Source organism: Syngnathus scovelli, chromosome 8 (assembly GCF_024217435.2).
Source record: "Syngnathus scovelli strain Florida chromosome 8, RoL_Ssco_1.2, whole genome shotgun sequence".
Classification (NCBI taxonomy): domain Eukaryota; kingdom Metazoa; phylum Chordata; class Actinopteri; order Syngnathiformes; family Syngnathidae; genus Syngnathus; species Syngnathus scovelli.
Window position 1 is genome coordinate 6103302 of NC_090854.1, and position 23185 is coordinate 6126486.

The 23185-nt window shown below is 43.1% G+C and overlaps 1 long non-coding RNA gene across 1 annotated transcript; it reads left to right on the forward strand.

The window, feature by feature from the left end:
- The first annotated feature begins 298 nt into the window (after positions 1–298).
- LOC137840524 (uncharacterized) lies at positions 299–22940 on the forward strand. The gene is made up of 2 exons (XR_011087214.1): positions 299–585; positions 5821–22940. It is a non-coding gene; the product is annotated as an uncharacterized lncRNA (long non-coding RNA).
- Positions 22941–23185: the final 245 nt, after the last annotated feature.

Genomic DNA, 23185 nt, shown 5'->3' on the forward strand with positions numbered 1-23185 from the left:
TATGAAAAGCATAATGAGGTGGAACATTTACATTGTACGTTGTTGAGTTATCAAAACTTATTTTGCGGTAACTACTGTATCTGTGTGCTTTAAACATTCACCAAACAGTATAAAACAGTCTCCTCCTTGAAAATAAACCGAGAAGACAGGAGGGTGAAGAAAGTCCAAAGCAACCGCCTCAAAAGAATGATTAAACACAATAAGGCACCAACGGCCTTCACCACGGACGAGAATAACTCACTAGAATAACTGAACAGACCAGACTAGAGTGTCTGAACAGTAGTGATGGGTCGGGCAACACCGATGCGTCGGCGCATGTGTGGAGCTCATAGAGCGAAGCCCCGTGTCGGTGCGCGTATCGCTTTAAGAAAGTCACGTGGCCGAAACAACAGCAGTATTGCCTGTCAAGGAAGCATGCCAAAACTCTGTTAAAGGAAGCGCATTGTCAACGGGATGGATCTGCCAAACCAATATCTGATCTTTTGCGGTTTATCGTCGATGTTATCAAGAATTATGGAGCAGCCCCAAGTCAAAAGAAAGGTTTCTGCTGTGTGGGACCATTTTGATCTCATATCAGAAAATAAGGTATTTGTTTTAATTTCCTTGTTGTTTAATCATGTTTCTCTCAGAGTTTCCACTTGATATATCTGAATTCAAATTAATTTCAAAGTGACTCTTAGTTTACTATTCATATTATTTTCTGCAGGTTAAATGTCGCATTTGTTATACCGAACTTTCCTATTTAAACAAGATACAGCAATTCTATGACTTACTCAGAGTTGCTTTCTTGATAATTAATTCCCATTACTTTATTTTTTACCTCATTTTTAACCATAAAGCTTCCAGGAAGTAGATGCTGGATGAGGCTCTCCTGAATTTCATTCTGAAGGACTGCCAGCCTCTCAGTGTTGTGGAATTTTTAATTTTTTTTTTCTCAAAGTCAAAGTCTGCTTTATTGTCAATTTCTTCACGTGCCAATACATACAAAGAGATCGAAATTACATTTCCCACTATCCCACGGTGACAAGACATAGTACACAATATACATACAAGTAAACAACACAAAAAGTAAAAACAAGAAGGCACAAACAATGAATAAATAAGAGCGATGAATAAATAATAAATAAACAAATAACATAATAAATAAGAGGAGCAAAAATGGAGCAAGTGTGCACACAGCAGACAGTCAGAACATTGCGCAAAAGTACAGGACGTTATGCAGGAGGGGGGAGAAAGTTCAGGATCCTAACAGCCTGGAGTATGAAGCTGTTGGTGAGTCCGGTGGTGCGGGAGCGCAAGCTCGAGTACCTCTTCCCAGAGGGCAGAAGATCAAACAAAGAGTGAGCGGGGTGACTCACATCACACACAATCGTGGTAGCCTTGCGGGTGAGATGGGAGGTGTAAATGTCCTTCAGGGAGGGGAGTGAAGCACCAATAATCTTACCAGCTGTGGTCACTATGCGCTGCAGGGCCTTCATGTTGTGTTCAGTGCAGCTACCACCCCACACAGCGATACAACTGGAGAGGACGCTCTCAATGGTGCCACGGTATAATGAGGTCATGATGGCCGGAGGAGCACTTGCTCGCCTGAGTTTCCGCAGGAAGTACAGGCGGCGCTGAGCTTTCTTCGCCAGTGATGCAGTGTTGGTGGTCCAGGAGAGGTCCTCACTGATGTGCAGCCCCAGGAATCTGGTGCTGATCACTCTCTCCACCACAGCATCGTCGATGGTCAGTGGCAGGTGTTGGGTGCGACCCTTCCGGAAGTCAACAACAATCTCCTTGGTCTTGTTGACGTTCAGCAGGAGGTTGTTTTCCCTGCACCACGTGGCCAGAAGGTCGACCTCCGACCTGTATTGAGTCTCGTCGCCCTCGGTGATGAGACCCACCAGAGTCGTGTCGTCGGCATATTTCAGCACGCGGTTGCTGCTGTAAGTCGCAGTGCAGTCATGTGTCCGCAGGGTGAAGAGCAGCGGACTGAGCACGCAGCCTTGGGGGGCCCCATGCTCAGCGTGATGCTGTTGCCAACACGTACTACCTGAGGCCTCTGACAGAGGAAGTCCAGTAGCCAGTTGCAGAGGTAGGTACTGAGGCCCAGCTTGTCGAGTTTGCAGCTGAGTCGCTGTGGCACAATGGTGTTGAATGCAGAACTGAAGTCCACAAACAGCAATCGCACATACGAGTCCCTCCTCTCTAGGTGGGTGAGGGTTGAGTGGAGGGCAGAGCAGATGGCATCCACAGAGGACCGTTTGGCTCGGTACGCAAACTGGAAGGAGTCTATGGTGGGGGAGAGAATGGACCTGATGTGCTTCATGACAAGCCCCTCAAAACACTTCATGATGTCAGTGCCACGGGGTTTCTTCGGCACAGGTACAATGGTGGCAGCCTTGAAACATGATGGGACGATGGCCTGCTGCAGGGAAATGTTAAAGATGTCCGTGAAGACACCCATCAGCTCCCCAGCGCAGTCCTTCCGCGCTCGACCAGGGATGTTGTCTGGGCCCGCCGCCTTACGGGTGTTGATAGCGGCAAGCGTCCTCCTCAGGCTATCGGCAGAGAGGCACAGGGGCTGCTCGTGTGGAGGGGGAGGTGTCTTCAGCGGGCAAGTGCTGTTCTGAGCGTTGAAGCGAGCAAAGAAGCGGTTCAGATCGTTGAGCAGACGATTGTTGCCCTCACAGCTCTGTGGCGCGGGCTTGTAGTCCGTGATGGTCTGAATGCCTTGCCATAGGCTCCGTGTGTCCCTGCTGTCTTTGAAGAGGGCGGTAATCGTGCAAGAGAATGCACTCTTTGCTTCCTTGATGCTCCGGGACAGTTCGGCCCTCGCTGTTCTCAAGCCAGCCTCATCCCCAGCTCTGAAGGCTTTGTCCCTGGCCCTCAGCAGCCTGAGGACAGCCCCTGTCAGCCATGGCTTCCAGTTAGCCCGAGTGACAATGCATTTTGTGTGGGTCACATCATCAATGCACTTCGAGATGTCAGAGGAAACAGAGTCAGTATACTCCTATGTCCGTCTGATTGTTGCAAGTGGCTGCCTGCTTAAACATTCCCCAGTCAGTTGCATCAAAGCAGTCCCGAAGCGCATCAGAGGCACCCTCAGGCCACACTCTTACCTGCTTGCGAACCGGCCTGGATGCTTTCACTCTTTGTCGGTATGCGGGCATAAGCATAATAGTGATATGGTTTGAAAGCCCAATATGGGGGAGGGGGGTGGCTTTGAAAGCTCCTTTATGTGTAGTGTAGACCAGGTCCAGGAAGCTGTCACCACGTGTTGGAAAATCAACATGCTGGTGAAGCCTTGGAAAAACAGACTTTAGGTTAAATTAGGTTAGATTAAAATCCCCAAAATGAAGGGTTAACGGAACTGGTTCAGGTCCTTCAGCCCTCATATAGTTTGCCAACCAGAAAGGTGTGTACTATCTAAAGTAGTAGTTGATATATACGATTTATTTAATCTTTAGATTAAATCCGTGAGTCGTCACCTTATCGTGGTGGAGAGGTTTGCGTGTCCCTATGATCCTAGGAGCCATGTTGTCGAGGGCTTCATGCCCCTGGTAGGGTCACCCATGGCAAACGGGTCCTAGGTGAGGGGCCAGACAAAGCACGGCTCACAGAAGCCCCTTATGATGATTAAAATAAATGGACTTCGTTTTCCCTCGCCCGGACGCGGGTCACCGAGGCCTCCCTCTGGAGCCAGGCCTGGAGGCGGGGCTCGAAGGCGAGCGTCTAGTGGCCCATGGGGCCCGGCCGGGCACAGCCCGAAAAGGAAACGTGGGTCCCCCTTCCCATGGGCTCACCACCTGTGGGAGGGGCCAAAGGGGTCGGGTGCAATGTGAGCTGGGCGGCGGCCAAAGGCAGGGACCTAGGCGGTCTGATCCCTGGCTGCAGAAGCTGGCTCTTGGGACATGGAATGTCACCTCTCTGGCTGGAAAGGAGCCCGAGCTGGTGTGCGAGGCAGGAAAATTCCGACTAGATATCTTTAGTTTAGTTTAGTTTATTGTTTAGCACAAATAACAGTGCAAGGAGGGAGACGAAGCCTAGGGCTTGTAAGAAGCTCCACACCTGTTATATATGCAAACAAAGTGCAGAAACAAACAAAGTGCTGTGCAGTCAATTGTCATTCAAGTGTTTAAGAAAAGAAATATATATATATATATATATATATATATATATATATATATATATATATATATATATATATATATATATATAGGGTGATATAGGGCGGCTCGGTGGCGCACTGGGTAGCAGGTCCGCCTCACAATTAGGAGGGTGCGGGTTCGATTCCACCTCCGGCCCTCCCTGTGCGGAGTTTGCATGTTCTCCCCGAGCCCGCATGGGTTTTCTCCGGGCACTCCGGTTTCCTCCCACGTCCCAAAAACATGCTTGGTAGGCCGATTGATCACTCCAAATTGTCCCTAGGTGTGAGTGCGAGTGTGAATGGTTGTTTGTCTCTATGTGCCCTGCGATTGGCTGGCAACTGGTTCAGGGTGTCCCCCGTCTACTGCCCGATGACGGCTGGGATAGGCTCCAGCACGCCCGCGACCCCCGTGGGGACTAAGCGGTTCAGAAAATGGTTGGATGGATATTATAAGTAAATAAACAAAAGCATAACAAGCTAAATATTATTTTTTTCATATTTATATATGCATATATACGAGTGTGTATGTATACATGCATAAACAGATACACGATACAAAAATAAGAAACAAGCGAAACAAAATAGACACTTATCGATGTTGAAGCAATTAAAGAGACAACAGATAGGAATAGCTAAAAGGGAACAGAAGAACTGTAAACAGAAAAAAACAAAACAAAACAAGGAAGAATCTGAGTCAAAATTGTGGATTAAGTTGATGATCATAGTATGGATCAGCTGAGTGCGGTGGAGTAATTATGGGCTAGTAGGATCATGAGTGGAGAAGGTGGTGTTTCAGGTGCTTTGTAAAAGCAGCCTGTGCAGATATGGATCGGATATGGATTGGTAGCTTATTCCAGAGTGAGGGCCCTCTAAAGTGGATATTATATTGATGGTGTGATGTTCGACAGAAAGGTGGGTGAAGATTGTCCCTCTGACTTGTTGGATAAGAATGAAAGTCTGATGCAAATGTGAAGAAATTATGAAAAGTGGCTAGAAGACAGTGTTTCCTATATATGTATTTATGGATGAGTAGACAGGTTTGATAAATGTTTACTTTATCAATTGGCAGTAATGAATAATTTCTAAACAGTGGTGCCGATGGTTCATATCTATTTGAAAAAGAGATTATTCTTAGGAACTTCTTTTGTAAGATGAGTAATTTGTTGAGGTATGTTGGATATGTGGCTGCCCAGATTATGTTGCAGTAATTGAGTAAAGGAAACAGGAAACTATAATACAGAGTGAGATGAGCAGAAGGATGGACCAAGGGACAAACCTTTCGTAAAATACCTAGCATTTTCATAGATCTTTTGCAAACCAAATTGTTAAGGTTTTTCAAATTATCCTTATCGTATGATTATGTTGGAATGCAACCGGTAATAAATAACCTACCTTGTCTCATCCTACACAAGGTCGTAAAACATCCCCTGATATGTTTTGACTAGAGCACAAGGGCTTCCTATTCAGTCTACTCTTACCCCCACTCTTTCTCTTAATAAATATGCCTTTGCAGTTGGGAGAGGCTCCAGATTTCATTCCTGTAGCGAGTGATCTCTCCACCTGCAGGTGTCTAAAAGAACTTGCTTGTCTTCCGTGTGGTTCTTGCAAAATAAGTTGGAGTGAGCAAATCTCTAACATTTTGGTGCCGAAACCCGGGACCCCTCATACCCGCTATCTGTCTGACGAAGAAGGACGTGCTGCATTGTCGACAAGCCAGCGTCCACTAGGAGGACCTGGAGGAGAAAGTCCTGGGAAGAGAATTCTTCGCTGGGCCAGCATCTTAGGTCTGCCTTCGTCCGACAGAGGTGGATTGACGGGACCCGGCAGTGCAACGAACCAGGGGACAAGTAAGTTAAAGGCCTGAAGTTGTGTGATTGTGTTGTTGTTTGTGAAACGCGTAAAAAACCACAGGTGCACGAGAGATACGGCTTTGGTTTGTCCGAGCTATGAGATACGGCTTTGGTTTATCCGAGCTATGAGATACGGCTTTGGTTTGTCCGAGCTATGAGATACGGCTTTGGTTTGTCCGAGCTATGAGATACGGCTTTGGTTTGTCCGAGCTATGAGGCCTAAAAAAGCGCTGGAGTTTGTGTGATTGAGTGTGTGACTGGTAGGTCAAATTGATTAAAAAGCAGTTCTAGCGTTTATCCACGGCAATAAAACAGGCTAGTAATCTGTTGAAAGGTCAATTTAAACCTGCATTGAGGATCCTCAAAGAAAAAAAAAAAAAAAAAAATTGAAAAAAAAATGTAAAACCTTAAACTACTAAAATTAAGATGGGAAATAAGAACGGTAAATCTCTTGCTCTGCTCTTCTTTAAAACGAGAAGTTCATGGCAAGTAGATTTCTTAATTGTATGCAATACATGCTGAAGTGGAAGAAAATGTATGGAATACAAGGAAATTTGAAATGTGGAAGAAGTGATAGAAGTGCTAGAGTGTGGTTGAAATCTTCACAAAGAGATGAGAACGAATTCAAGAGACAAAAGCTAGAAAGATGAAAACTGATGAGGTCACAAGTGTTTGTCAGACCAGGAGACAATAAGGCCCCTGTGAGCAGGTCCAAAGCCGCAGCTCAAGCAGCGGCTCAAGCAAGGGGCAAGAGGAGTTTCCGGTCCTATGCAAATCATGTATCGAAATTTAAAAGATCTGAAACCTCTCCCATATGACACCAAAACATGTCATTGTCAGGTTATCAAAAATCTTTTTAGATTGTTAGAGCCCCTGTCCACACAAGAAGTATGACAATGCTGTTTGTAAGCCCAATTACAAATGAATAGGGATCAAATTGTGTTACACTGAAGTTAAAATATGCAAATCAAGTGGTAAAGAAATGCAACTTGCTTCTAGAAGATAAATAAATAAAATTAGAATGTGCTGTCCTCGTGTGCATGGGAGGGACCAGCTCATGATCGACCACAGGAAATGGCCAGCCTGTGACGAATCATTGTTGCTGAGACCTACCTTCCGCACGCGAGAGCTGTGCATGTGTGTGCGTATGTGTTAAGTTGATGAAGATTGGCTAAACTTTTAGTATAAAGAAATTTGCTAGACTGTTGTCTATTCAATTTACACCGCAGAACAGAAACAATTTTGACAGATAAAAATGAAAGAAAAAGAGAGAAATCTGTTTGCGAGCAGAAACTAATCCACACTAGTGCATGTTAGTGTCAAGCCCTCATGAGAAATTCGGAGTTAACAAAACAACAGAACATGCTTTCAGGAATTGGGAGAAGCTAAATTGTGAATTTAAGATTTTGCAATGCTACATTTAATAGGAATAATTGATTGGTTGTGTTATAAGATTATGCAAAATTCTAATTGCAAGCTAAATCTGAGAGATTTGAGTTCTTCAAATTTAAAAACAAAGAAAAAATTCAGATTAATTTGCCAGTTGTTTGTTTTAGTTACGTTTTTTTTTAATTGGTGGATTGTTCTACCAGGAAACTTGAGTTGAAAATAATATATGAATGTTGTGTGGTGAGCTTGGATGAAATGGGACCAATGTGATAAGAAGACTCCTTTTTGGAGACTGTATGAGATGCATATGATGAGCATTGATGAATGATTGCCTGAATGAAAGGTTGAATGGTTGAAGTCGTTGGCGACTACTATAGAAAATTAGTAGAGCGACTTTGATGAAAGAGTGATTTTGAGCAGGTTGAATGCTAAAAAGAAAACGTAGCTTTTGGATTGATAGTTAACTAGAGAAAAAACTGGAGAACCAGTAACACATGTAGAAGATGTGTGAACTGAGAAATTAAGAAGCGTTTTGGAAAGAAAGTCAAATTAAAAGATGATGAAATCATATGTAGTAATACAACACTTTACTACGTATGGATTCTCTAAATCATACAATTGAGTAAAATAAAACATACGTTTTGATTCGTATTCAAATTTCTAAGATTCTTGTGATAAACAATGAGAAACGATTGAAAAGTAACTAAAGAAACTACAAGAAAGTGAAAATGTCTAATCATTTGCTAGCTGAGTCACTCCCCATTCGGGGAGGGCATCCATTTACTTGCTAAGCTAGTTGTCAAAACAGTCCAATTGCCACGAAAAGTAGCTATGTGCACGTGTGCAGTACACACACACACACACACACACGAGACTGATAAGGTGTCAAGAGGTAACAAGCTTGCAGACAGAACCACAAAGCTGCAGCACCAAAGACACTTCAAATTTTATACACACAAGAAGCAGATTAGATCACTGAAACATTTTTAAAGATGTGCAGCGACAAAGTCCATAGAGTGAAATTCAATTATGGACGAAAAGAGGGGCAAGATTAGAGAATGGCATCTATAAATGACCTACCCCACCAAAGAACCTATGCTAATGGTGAGCAATATTGAGCCATGGTGCGTGTCACATGGCTCAAGAGGAGGGATAGTGGGGCAGGTCAGTCAGCTTTATACAACATATGGATTTGATTCATATTCAAAACAGTTTCAAAACAAAACAATTTTTTTTGTAGAGCTTGTTTCAACAAAAACAAAAACACTGAATGCCTCCAATTTAAAAGATCAATTTGACCTTTGCAGGATGATCTGCTGTGTCGGATCTGGACTGCCATGAAAGTATGATGTTTATATGTGTACTTTGTCAACAACCTCTGTAGATGTTAAAGAATGGGATGAATATCTAGAATGAATGTGGATAATTTGTTTCAGCTAACTAACTATAAGAGTAACTGAAAAAAGAAACAATTGATTGCTTATGGCAAAACAAGCTGCAAAGAAAGAAAAAAAAATAATAATTGAATATGTCATATGTATGGATTTGCGACTGATTATTTATGTTGTACCGTTGCCATTGACCAAAGATTGTGTGAAATCTGTCACGTCTACTTGATTGTGAAGTGTGTGACAGAGCAGTCTATATAATATCCATTGAGAAAAAAAAAGAAAAAAAAAAAAAAAAGCCATTGCTTTCAGAGAATGTAGTCAAGCGAAATTGTATATACATCAACATGCCAAGATCTGGGAAAAAAGCTGGTAAAAACCAAAATATCTTTAAATTTGAGAGGCGACGATGATTTGACCGAAATTGATGCAATTGGAGTCCCTAGAGGAGTTCCTGATTAATAAGAATTAAATGACCAAATTGTAGCGGGATGGGAGTCCTCCATTTGCTGCTGGTGAACGATGAACAAGAACGTAGACAGGATAAATTACATCCATTACAACATGCAGAAATTGGGCAAACGGACACAAGCGGGGCTCGAGGCAGTGCATAAACAGCTAGCCACGCCTTCCCTAATGTCGATCCAGAACCACAATGCTCATGATATGTTGTTGTCTGAGAAAGGAGGCGTCTGCGCAATGTTTGGAGAACAATGCTGCACCTTCATCCCCAACAACACCGCCCCTGATGGGAGCCTGACGGATTGCAGGCCTGCGATCCCTCAAAACGAGGATGAAAGAGCACTACAAGTGGATGAATGCTTTTGGGAAGTATAACGCCATTGTGTCCTCAATTTTACCATCAGTTTCAGTGTTGCTGCTATGCTCACCTTGTATGGATGTTGCATACCGTGTCTTCGTGCTCTGTTTAATTGTCTCGCCACTACAGTAATATCGCCCATGAAGGACGAGATTGCTCAGATATACCTAATGTCTGAGCGGCAACATGATGATGTTGATGGCAAAATTCCTGCATCTGTGTTACCAGACTTTTCCCAGATCCATGGGATTCTGAATAATGACATCGCAACGTTTATCCTTTGGTGTAAACATATTTGTCCTCATGAATGTGATCCGACGACTGAGAGTCGAGAAAAGGGGTTGTTTACGGTGATGTGTGAATTTCAGCAAATATGTGATAAACAGTGGGAAAATGTCAGGATAATTAGTTTTGTAGAAGCGCTGGCCGGCCTGAACCGGAGGTCTCATACCTTCGCTCAAGGCCAACACATCTGCCAGGTTTTAGGGAGTTCTTATACTCCCTTCCTTGTCTTATATGTGAGAGGCCCTCAGTATTTATGAACAGAACACCTTTGTTCTTTGTCTAGCTAAAGAGAAGTTCTTTATCTATTATGCCTTGTAGTTTCTATTTACGAGTTGTTGTTGACCGGGACAGTTTTTAAGTTATCCCATATTTACTCAATGTTTTGTTAAGTAGACTTCATGCAAGTTATCTCACATCTGCTTAACGTTTGTTGGAGTGTATGCACGAGGGGTATCTGATGATTTACTCATCATTATTATTGTGTGAAACGTAGCAGGAAAGTCTAGACCACATATGTCAGAGTTACGGCCCGCGGGCCAGATCCGGCCCGCCAATTGATTATCTATGGCCCCCTGGATGATATTGAATTACTATTAGAACCGGCCCGCAGGCCACAGACGCCCGCTGGTGTTTTGCACGCACCAACACTACATTTCCCACAATGCAACGGTAGCCCGCGATGTCCCTGCAGCTCGCACAAGCGGCTTCATTATTCATCAGTAGTCAGAGCAGAGTTCAACTTTCTGATACCCCCCTCCTCAAAAATGGCTAAACGTAAGGTGGACGCTAAGAACAGGGGTTTTCAGGCCAGGTGGGAGGCAGAGTACATGTTTACGGAGGTAAGAGGCAAACCTGTGTGTCTTCTGTGTGGAGAAAATGTGGCTGTAATGAAAGAATTTAATTTAAGAAGGCACTATCAAACGTCTAAGAAACACACAGACAAAGACAAGAAAATGGAATATGAACAAAAGCTACAGAAGGTGGAAGAATTAAAACGAGGCCTTAAGTCCAGACAGGCTATGTTCACGTATGCTAAATCGCAAAGCGACGCTGCTGCCAAGGCTAGCTTTATTGTGGCAAAAGAGATCGCAAAATCAGCCCGGCCCTTTGCAGAAGGAGAGTTGATCAAAAACGGGTTTTGAGCCTCAGAGCCTAACCCCGAACATTGATGAACTTGTACAAAAGATGAGACACCTCTAAGTATCAGGCTCAGCCTCAGACAAGTGAGCATCACAGAACAGTAACGTAGTTTCCGTTTTTTAATTCGGTTACATTTTTACATTTGTTTCTACAAGACGTGGTTTTTCTTTGAAGAAAGTATTGTTTTGTCTGTGTGCCGTAAATTTTTGAATTTTATTTATTTATATTTATTTTTCAGTTGAATGGACCAAGGGAAAATTGCAGATAAGAGCCATGAGAAAGAATACAACTGATTTGATTAATTTTTTATTTTACGATTTGAAAGCAATGATCGGTAGATCATAGAGCAGCACAATAATAAACTTTCAGTTTATAATGCATGCACTTTTATTTATGCATTTATCTTGATATTAAGAAACACATTTTGTTTTTAAAACAATTTCATTTTTTGCTGTTTGGCTGTTGAAAATATTTTCCCTTGAAGTTACTGACAGAGCCATAAAATATTGCCATATTCATTTAATCATTAAATAATGTACACTGTGTTAGGTCTTAGTTCAATAGGCTATGTGCAATCATTCCGATATATTTTAATAAACATTGAACCAGTCCGGCCCTCGGCTTGTAGCAAATTTGTTTTTTTGGCCCTCGGTGTGTTTGACTTTGACATCCCTGGTCTAGACCATTGTTTTACAGGGACACGGCATCCAGGAGTTGGATATCAACACCGTGCTGTCACAGTCAAAGATGCTGACCCTTACCGCCCTGGACTTGCAGACAGTGCCTGTGATCAGCTATTCTGGGCAAATCTCAATGTGACTGTTAGAGGATGAACAATACCACAAGTGGCCTACACAGAGAGACCAGCTGGAGTGAATTACACGTTACATCCCAGGTTTATCCGATGCTGCCCGCCAACCGGACAGGAGTGTGTGCACCAGTGTGGGTGACGGACCACACCTACAGGATACGACATCATCAGCTGACAGGAGCACACAACTCTTCTGGACGTCGACGCAGAGCAGTTGCAACCTTTGACCCTCATGACCCTGTCTGGGGTGCGAACGTTCCAGAGGACCATAAAGTATGGTCCGTCGGAGACAAAATTGTCCTTGCGCTCTTCCCTCAGATTGGGGTTGGGAAACTATCGCTCTTCATTGAGACACTGAACTATCGTTTTCAATCCTTTGTGAATCTCTCACTGCAAGTCAACGATGGACAAAATAGAGAGATTCAGGCTATTAGACTGATGGTCTTGCAAAACAGGATGGTTCTGGACTTGTTGACGGCAGCACAAGGTGGTGTGTGCCACATCATTGGGACTTCCTGTTGCACATACATACCAGGAGAAAATGACACCCACATCAACGACGCCATGAATTCACTGAAGAACTTACAGCAGGCCATGTCTAATGACAAGGTCCCACATCAGTTTGATTTCTTTTCGTGGCTATTCTCTGGCAACTGGTGGCAACTGCTTTTGAAATTGCTGTCTCCTGTGCTTGTTGTGCTGGTGGTGTTGTGCTTGTTTACGTCCTGCGTTATCCCATGTTTGAAGTCTGCTGTGTCGAAGTTTGTGTCCTCTACTGTAGCCCAAGTTCATATACAACTTCTTAGAGATGACGGATGTGATGACGATAATGACACGTGGATTGCGTAGATGCTGTTCTGTTGAGCATGTTTTACAGAAACTTGATGATTTGACCATCGAAAATGCTTCGCAAGTGATGGATACAATGATGTACTGTTTCTATGTTTTTCTTTTTGTTTTTTATTAATTGATAGCATTCTGGTCGCCTGTGGCAACGGGGCCGTGTAAGAATTTTCCTGCTAATAACATCTGGCCAGCAGTTTTTTCGCTTACACAATAAGTTTGATCTGGGGTATTGAGGTAATGCCTCATCTTCACTGGAAAGTGTTGCTATCATTGTTTGTTGTTTTTTATTTTTACTATTCTTCTTTCTTCATTATACATATATATGTGTGTTTTTTTTTTTTTTTTTGACTTGTCTTTGTTGTTTGCGGTGGCATAATCATATGATAAAACAGGAGGGAGATGTTAGGGTTTTTCCAATTATCCTTATCGTATGATTATGTTGGAATGCAACCGGTAATAAATAACCTACCTTGTCTCATCCTACACAAGGTCGTAAAACATCCCCTGATATGTTTTGACTAGAGCACAAGGGCTTCCTATTCAGTCTACTCTTACCCCCACTCTTTCTCTTAATAAATATGCCTTTGCAGTTGGGAGAGGCTCCAGATTTCATTCCTGTAGCGAGTGATCTCTCCACCTGCAGGTGTCTAAAATAACTTGCTTGTCTTCCGTGTGGTTCTTGCAAAATAAGTTGGAGTGAGCAAATCTCTAACACAAATCAATGTGTTCAGACCAATTTAAGTGTTCGTCTTCTATAACTCCTAGGAATTTGGTGCTAGTAACTTGATGGATTTCATTATTGTTTATGTAAATTTTGGTCTGTTCTTTGGGGTAAGATTTGTTGGTCTACATGAGTGTATAGGAGTGTAGTGAGAGAGAGGGTAGCTAGATGTATTATCAACCATCCAGGTTTCAGTAAGAGCTATTACTGAAAAGGAATGTGTTAAGGTTGATAAATAGGTTTGCAGACCATCATGATTTTTAGAGATACTCCGTACATTAAAGTGGACAGTGAAGAATACATTTGTTAGGCAGTGGCCAGGAGGAGTATTGCACAGTTTGTTAAACATATCTTCAGAAAAATATTCGCATGACAATTCAACAGATTTTAGGGAAGTGTAATTAGTATCTGGGTTCAAGAAGGACTCATAAATACCAGCAGTAACATTCTCTAGGTCAAATGAATTAAATAATAAAGAGTCTAGATTCGGTGGGACAGAAATTCCTGCATTATTGAGAGTGTCACTGGATGGCATGAAGGGTGTTAGGGGACGGTCTACCTGAGTTGGATGTCCTCCCCGCCAGTTTCTGTTTGCCATGTTGTGCGCCGCTGTAATCCACCATTCTCGTCAGGAGGGTCCAATAGGTACCAGTTTATGGTCATCAGTTCAGCCATTGTAGATGTTAGGTTGCACCAGGCCATAGATCTTCAGTTCTTCCAGTTCACTCACAACGAGGTTTTTGACATCTTCTGGTGTTGCTCCGATTGTTTTAATCCATACTTTGGGGTTTCTGACCCACGTTGCGAGAATCTTATTTTCCTTCTTCAGTTTGCGTGCGTTCCAGGCTATCTCAGCATTCTTCGTAGTGAGGTGTTCATTTAGGTAAACACCCGTTCCTTTTAGTTTCCTCCCTTGCTTCAAAAGATCCACTTTGTTTCCTATTGACTAACCGAATGATAATTTTCGGAGCATCTTTTGGTCGTTTTCGGTTTCTTGGGAGTGTGTGACAAGCGGCAATGTTTCCTTTCTGGAGTTCTGTTAGAGATTTGCTCACTCCAACTTATTTTGCAAGAACCACACAGGAGACAAGGCAAGTTCTTTTAGACACCTGCAGGTGGAGAGATCACTCGCTACAGGAATGAAATCTGAAAAGTCTCCTTCCTGCAAGGGCATATTTATTAGGAGGAACAGAGTGGGGGTGAGAGTGACTGAAAAGGAAACCCTTGTGTTAGATAAATTGTATATATATGTTATCATGCGTTCCCTAATGAGTACTTATTAATAAAGTTATTGCGCAGAATGCTTGCTGTTTCTTCTTGCAGACATCCCCCAGTCCACAGCAAGTCAAACGATGCTGTCTGGAGCTTCCTGACCTTCTACACATCTGGGAATCCAAGAAAGTTGTTGATGTCTGCACATGTCATTTTGTCTATGCACTCTTTTCTCATGACTACTTTGTTTCCCATAACATTCACTTTTCGGTTCTCATGGGATCCTGTCCGCGACTTCTAGTTTCACATAGAATCTCGTTTCTTCACTCTTGAGACTAGCCCACGCTTTCCCCCCCACCTATCAGGGGCTAGTCTCACATTGTAGGTAGGGCATTCCTTAATAAAAAGAGAGGAGTGTAACCAAGACCTTTAGTGTATTTTGGATTGCTGTAAGTCTGGATGCACTCCTCGCGAGAAAAGATCAACATTCTGTCTCACTGGTTTTGTCTGCTGATCCTTTTGCTGAATCTGAACCTAACAGATTTTTGGGGGCTCGTTCCGGGATCTCAATAGGACTATTTCTGGTTCCGGCCGACTTTTCGACGCAGGACAAGTCCTTGGCCAAGGCATATAGATAGAGAAACCCTTTTCACGGGGCTGTCTCGATCAGTCGGTTGGACGCCGGAGTGGTTGACGAGATCATCCGAGGAGAAGGCCCAGCAGACTGTGAGTACGAATCTTGATTCTGTTGAAGTAATGAAAGTGCAGTGACAAGAGGTCACTTAAAACCTTGACAATTCTAGACCCTATTAAGTGCAATTAGAAACAGTAAATTCTGCTGGGATGTTGGAGTCCCCTGACTGATGAGTCAGTTAAATTCCATGGGAAAGCGGACCCATCTGTTTTCTAGAGAAGTACAGGTAATTTGGAGCAGTTAAATTCCGCTGAGGTGTCGTGGGCCTCCTAATTAACCTTCCTAATGTGTTAGTGTTAGCTTTCTGCTGCCATCTGTGGTGTTTTCTTAACTCTGGTTTAGCTGGTTTGGCTTCTTTATCCGTGAAAAGATAGGTTTTATATCGGCTTTGGGGAAAAAGCAAAAATAGGGTTTTTCTTACACAATAGGAAGGTTAAAGAGTTTAGATTTTGTTAAGTTCCACGGGAGGGCGGACTCCCCTGCTTGCCTGTGAGACGATAAGGATGCGCATTGTGTGTGTGTGTATGGTTTGACTGAGAGTGATCTCATTTGAGCTCTCCTTTATGTAAACAGTGGTTTTGTGTAAAAGCAGAGGAAAGGAGACTTACCACTCATTGAATATTTTACCACTGTCCGGTGAATAAAGTTGGCTTTAGGACACTGTAGGTGCCATTTGAATTGCCAACTCCGAAATTTAGAGAAGTAACCATGGGAAAATCAAATAGCAAACAAAAGCTGGGAAGATTGTCATGTCTATGTTGTGGGCCCGTGTGTTTGTTTCTGTGTATGTTTGTGTTTGTGTATCAGTTCGTTATAAAGGTTGGAATTGCGTTAAATTGGTGCACGAAAGCGGTGTGCTAGACAATGGTTTATCAGATTTGCATTGTTAAATGTAAAAATTAGAAATGATAGAATAATCTGAGGTTTGTGGTCAGAAACTCGTCCAACGAGGAGAGTGCCCAGCCCTCATAAAAAATGTGAGAGTAGGAGAGAACATACATTGTAGTATTGGATAAAATTAAATTATTGATTCGTTATGACATAAGACTATACAAGGACACATGTAAGGACAAGTCAAAGATTTGAATCACTTAGAGTTAAAAACAACATTGCAAGGGGGGCACTTTTTATCAAAAGGACACCAAGTAAAGTATTAAGTAGTGGGCATTCGTGATTGGGATTGAATTAAGGATAAACTTAGGTCAATGATTAGAAATCAATGGTGCTCTACACAAAAAGGCTTAAACTTTAATGGGGAAATATTTGGAGTACTGACCCCCTCTCTGCACGTTGTTGGTCTACATAGGTCATGGGCCTAGTTTATTTGGTTTTGTTTGTGGTTTGGGTTTATTTTGTTTATTGTTAAGGTGTCCCTTGTTATTCTCTTATCCCCTGCATTGCAAATGTCTTCTTGATGCAGATAGGTTAACAGCCAGATCAGGCTGGGACTTTAGTGAGGAGATAATTTGTCGATTGATGGGGGTTAGTAATTGTCCAAATTCTAGTCACATGTTTTGAGGGACCACAGCAACAACATTATATTTAATTTCCAGGCCATTATTTAGTATGATATGACGGTGTCTAGCTAAGTAGACTGTTCTATCGAAAAATGTGAGAGTGAAGGAGGGGGTTTGATTTGTAATCCGACATTTGGGTCCCATTTTGAAGAGCATAGATTGTTTTTGTTTGTTTATTTTTTAAGATATGTTTAACAGTTTATCTCGGTGCAGTAAGGATATAGAAATTTTGCAAGACTTAAAATTAAAAAATTAAAAAGCAAAATTGCATTCTCATTTTCCCAGATGTGAGGGAAATTGAAAGATAAGGACGACGAAGAAAAGATAAAAAAGAACTTGCTGTTGCACAGACAGGAAGATGATGACACAGTGTCAGCGCGAGCTCGCTTAAGACCCGCAGCTGAGAATGTGATGAGTGAAGATGAGAAAAATGATCAAATTACAAAGACAGATGTTGTGGCACGGCAAAGCGAACCATCCTTTCCGTCTTTGTACCCGAAATTAAACAACTCATTGCTTCCTATAATTTGAGAGGTGATGAAGTACAACAGGTTTTCATGGCATCCTTAACCAAACATTGGGCAAGCGTTAAAGGCACCTGGAGTTCTTTTGATCACCAGGACCGTCCATTGGAATATAACGGGGTGCCATTACAAATACAAATTGACCAACTATTACAGGATAAAAATAAAATTTCAACGTAGAGCAAGTTACACAGACATTGGCCGGACTAAACAAAAACAAGATAAGTTGTTTGAAGACTTTAGACACAGACCAGAAAGAGTGTTCAACTGATGTCTATGATCAACAACTCAAAAATGCTCTACATGCAAATTTGCGACCAGTATTATGTCGACAACGAATAAATTCGACAATTTTTTCCCTATAAAATGGTGCCGTTTGGATTTGAAGTACATAGTCGCTTCAAAGGAGGAAAAGCATGATTTAAGATACGCGATTGATCAATGAGAAGGCCCTTGTGCCCGGGGTGTCAAACTCATTTGTTCGCGGGCCGAGGTTTAGTCATGACTTCTTTTGGAGGGCCGGTATGACTGTCATACCCGAGTAGATGTGTGAGCGCCTCATATTGTGGGAGCTGCGGAATGAGCTGACGAGTACCTCGCTTTCAAATCAGACAAGTAAAAACTGGTCTAATATTTGAAATTTAACATATTACTAAAAGTGAAGATAATTTGCAATTCAAGTGATGGCACATGTATATGAAGCACAATTTGACACCTGTGCCTTATACAAAGGTAAAGTTGGATTGGAATTTGATGAAACGGATATGGACATCCACATATTCCATTAGAGTTTAAATTGCTTGCAATGTAATTGCGATTTAATTAACACCTGTGAGATTGATTGATTGAGTGAGTGAGTGAGTGAGTGAGTGAGTGAGTGAGTGAGTGAGTGAGTGAGTGAGTGAGTGAGTGAGTGAGTGAGTGAGTGAGTGAGTGAGTGAGTGAGTGACTTTTCTGTCGCCTGCGCGTCATCTTTCTTGCATGGCTACGTTGCTGTCTCAGCCACATCTGACCGTTGAAAGATGCACGACACTCAATCCTGCCACTCTCATTCCCCTTCCTGGCGATGGCGAATTCCATGATTGTGTCGATGCTGCCCAACAAATTGCAAAGGCTCGGCCTGATTTGGAAGATACGCCTCTGCCAGATGGTCATGTGTTTTTTGTTGATGGGTCTTCTAAGAAAAATGAATCTGGTGTGACCCTTACTGGGTATGCCATTGTTACTGCCGACATGGTTTTGGAGGCTGCTAAACTGCCATCCAATATGTCTGCACAGGCCGCTGAGCTCATTGCTTTGACTGGGGCCTGCAAATTGTTTGTAAACAAATCCGTCACTATCTGGACTGATAGTCAGTATACTTTTGCTACAGTACACGTGTTTGCTCAGCAGTGGAGCAACCGTGGCATGATAACTTCTGCAGGGAAGCCCGTCGCCCATTCCACATTACTGGCTCAATTTTTGGACGCTGTCCAGCTACCTTTAAAGGTAGCGGTTTGCAAGTGTGCTGCTCACACTGCATGCTCTGATCCTGTTTCTCTCGGTAATGCTTTTGCTGACAAATCCGCGAAGGCCGCTGCAGAAGGCCTGCTCCATGTCCTCTCGTCTCTCACGGCTCATGATTCGATGTCACACATCCCCCCTGATGTGTTGCTTGACATGCAGTCTCAGAGCCCCTCCCAGGAACGGCTCTCTTGGGTAAAACGGGGTGCAGCTAAAAACACTGTTGGTCTTTTTGTGTGACCTTTGGGCAAACCTGTCTTGCCTCGTAACTTGTTCAAATGGGCTGCTATTTCGAGTCATGGGGTCACCCATGTCTCGACGGGGGGTATGGTGAAACAAGTTGAAGCTATTTATACAACATACGGCTTTGCAGCTTTTTCAAAACAATTTTGCAGAGCGTGTTTGATCTGTGCTAAACATAACCCACAAGGCAATTTAAGACCTCAGAGAGGGAAATTCCCGACTCCATTGTATCCATTTCAGACAATACATATGGATTATATCCAATTACATAAATGTGAAGGGAAAGAATATTGTTTGGTCATAATAGACGCATTTTCTAAATGGGTAGAAACATTTCCTACCAAACATGCTGATGCACTCACAGTGGCAAAAGCCTTATGCAAAGACATCATTCCAAGATACGGTATTCCAGAAAAAATTTACAGCGACAATGGTCCACATTTTGTAAATCAGATAGTGCATAACATTGGGAGAATGTTCCACATAAATCTAAAGAACCATTGTTCCTATCGTTCACAATCAGTTGTTGAGAGATCTAACGCGACTATAAAAAACAGATTAAAGAAATGTATGGAAGAAACCAAACGACCATGGACTCAGTGCTTAGACCTGGTCAAAATGTACATAAATATTACAAGTACAACAGGGCTAACTCCCTATGAAACAATGTTTGGAAGGCCTTACAGGCTTCCTCAGTTCAAGAACACATGGGAGATCCCCGAGGAAGCCACGTTAGCTGATTACATGAGAAAAATGTTGGAACGTCAAAAGAATCTAACCAATAACACTGATGATGAACCCATTTCTCCGCAGGAAGACCCCAAAGTGGTACCGGGAGACTGGGTCTTGATCAAGAGTATCAAGAGGAAGAATTGGCATTCACCCAAGTGGGAAGGTCCTTTTTTGGTACTACTCACGACACCTAATGCTTTGAAAATAGCCGAACGCAACACGTGGATTCATTTATCTCATTGTAAAAAGGTGATCTCTGCAGACCCAACCTAAAGTACGGAAGGTGAGCAAAGTCTGGTAATAGTGCCTGATCCTGGTGTCAAGATCCAGGGTTGACACGAAAGCTAGCAGAAGCCAATTTCCAAGACACCAACCCGAAGCTCAGGGTGTTGACTCTGAGGAGATCCAAAAAACATGAGCATTAGAGAGTCATTTGGTGTGTGCTTTAATCAGGCTGTGGCCTGCGCTAAGTCTGCCATGTGTTTTTGGTTGCTTTTGCTGGTTTGTGTTACCATTGTGTTTTTTTCGGGGGTTATTTTATTTGGAGGGATAGAGTACCATGAGCCTCGAACATTATTCTCTCAGGCGACTGCTAACGCTAATTCTAATCAATATGGCTCATGGGGAGAAATTGCTAGACATAAGCGCGACACTAAATCCCCTTTTGATCATGTTGTTTGTGTTCCAGGAGCCGTCCGTGTTCCAACCTGTGTACCATGGCTTTTGTCTTGGGCTTATAATAACTCATTAATGTTTACTGTGGCTCCCAATACATCTTCTTCTATTATTTTACCTTTGAAAAGTTTGAAAGGGTTTCGTAATGGTCGCCCCACTACTGGAGATAAATGGCTCGGGTATTGGTGGTATTTAACTGGCTGGGGCACCCTTGTCACCACACAAATGCGAGGGTATTGGCCCTCTGGTTCCAGTGACGAGGCTGTGTTCTTTGCTAAACGAGTGACTTTGATAAATCGGGGCACAAGCCTCCTTTTGACTCTTACACTCCCTGATGGTCAAATTCGTCCTCCAAATGTCACCTTGTTTAACACTTCTTGTTGGGGTTTTCAACTGTGGGCTTGGTCCTCTGGAATCGATCCTCGCTTTCCTATTGCTATTTGCCTTAATAAAACAATGTCGGTCGCAGACCGTCCCGTTACAAATAAATACACCCTGTCAGCAGGAGCAAAAATCACAAGTACGCTCCTCACTGATGTAGACAGCTATTTTGTAGCCTCCACAGGAATAAGCGGTCAAACCAACAACTGGCTTCTTCTGGCTGAGCGGGCCGCGAAGATGGCTAACACCAGTTGCATTGCATGCATGGGTCGAAGACCTCTTTTGAAAATCATACCTGCAAATATAGTTCCTAAGTGTGCTGTTGCTTTAATGTAAAACTCATCCATTTCACCCACTCATGATTGTTTTAAATGTGATAAGGTTTACCCTGTTCCCTCTATGACAAAGTATAAACCCTTTTTTTTCGTTCTATGTAGCTAAGGGTAATTTTGCTTGCATTAGATTACCTGGTACCGGTGAGAAGCTCGGCGCTCGACCTGCTCCATGGTGTGGGTCCATGACCGATGTCACTGCCCCTTTTTTGCCCATTGCTCGTAGTGATATTTGGTTTTGGTGTAATAGTAACAAACTTTATGATAGGTTGCCTTTCGACAGCTCCGGAATTTGCAATTTGGTAACCCTATTGCTACCTGTTCATTTGATACCGATGTCATCTTATGATCTAACATCTTTTGCTAAGTCCGTGGTTCCCGTATTCTGGCCGAGAACGAAACGAAACGCCGAATGGCGGGGCGCGGCTAATCCAACTTACATTGACGCCATTGGTGTTCCTAGAGGAGTACCGGATGAGTATAAGCTGGTGAATCAGATAGCAGCTGGTTTTGAATCCGCCCTGTGTTGGTGGTGTACTATTAACAAAAATGTTGACAGGATTAACTACGTCCATTACAACGTGCAGAGGCTTGGAAACTGGTCCGAGGCGGGTTTCAAGGCGGTCCACTCCCAACTGGCCGCTACTTCCCTCATGGCTTTCCAAAATCGAATGGCCCTTGACATGCTACTCTCAAAGGAGGGCGGTGTCTGCGCCATGTTCGGTGAGCAATGTTGCACGTTTATTCCGAATAATACTGCAGCCGGCGGAAGCCTGTCCCAGGCCCTTGAGGGCCTGCGGACCTTGAACGGGAAGATGAAGGAGCACAGTGGGGTGAACACAGAGGTTTGGACCGACTGGTTGAACGTGTTCGGAAAGTACCGCACCCTGGTTTCCTCTGCCCTGGTCTCCATAGCCGTTTTCTCTGCCATTTTGACCTTGTGTGGATGTTGTTGTATCCCTTGTCTCCGATCCCTAATTAACAGACTAATTACAACTGCTATCTCTCCACCAGCTGAGACTTTCCCGTTGCTCCAAAGGGATGACCTTTCGATCGACGCGGGTTCCTTGTCTAGTGACGACCCGGTCGACGACTCTTTTGTGGTAAACCTGTCCGGTTTGTTTCTTGACCCTAGCTTTGCCGATTATGACTCAGTTTCCTCCCGTGTGTAAGTTAGTTCTTGCGAAATGTGATCCCTCGGCTGAAAATCTTTTTGAAGTGGCCATATGGGTGATGAGTTGTTCTCCGGGAACTTATGATAATACAGGGGGGAATTGTTAGATAAATTGTATATATATGTTATCATGCGTTCCCTAATGAGTACTTATTAATAAAGTTATTGCGCAGAATGCTTGCTGTTTCTTCTTGCAGACATCCCCCAGTCCACAGCAAGTCAAACGATGCTGTCTGGAGCTTCCTGACCTTCTACACATCTGGGAATCCAAGAAAGTTGTTGATGTCTGCACATGTCATTTTGTCTATGCACTCTTTTCTCATGACTACTTTGTTTCCCATAACATTCACTTTTCGGTTCTCATGGGATCCTGTCCGCGACTTCTAGTTTCACATAGAATCTCGTTTCTTCACTCTTGAGACTAGCCCACGCTTTCCCCCCCACCTATCAGGGGCTAGTCTCACATTGTAGGTAGGGCATTCCTTAATAAAAAGAGAGGAGTGTAACCAAGACCTTTAGTGTATTTTGGATTGCTGTAAGTCTGGATGCACTCCTCGCGAGAAAAGATCAACATTCTGTCTCACTGGTTTTGTCTGCTGATCCTTTTGCTGAATCTGAACCTAACACCTTGTGCTCTAGTCAAAACATATCAGGGGATGTTTTACGACCTTGTGTAGGATGAGACAAGGTAGGTTATTTATTACCGGTTGCATTCCAACATAATCATACGATAAGGATAATTTGAAAAACCCTAACAAGTTCCATATGCTTACTCTCGAAATACTGTACTACCTGATTTTCAAGCGTTGACAGTTC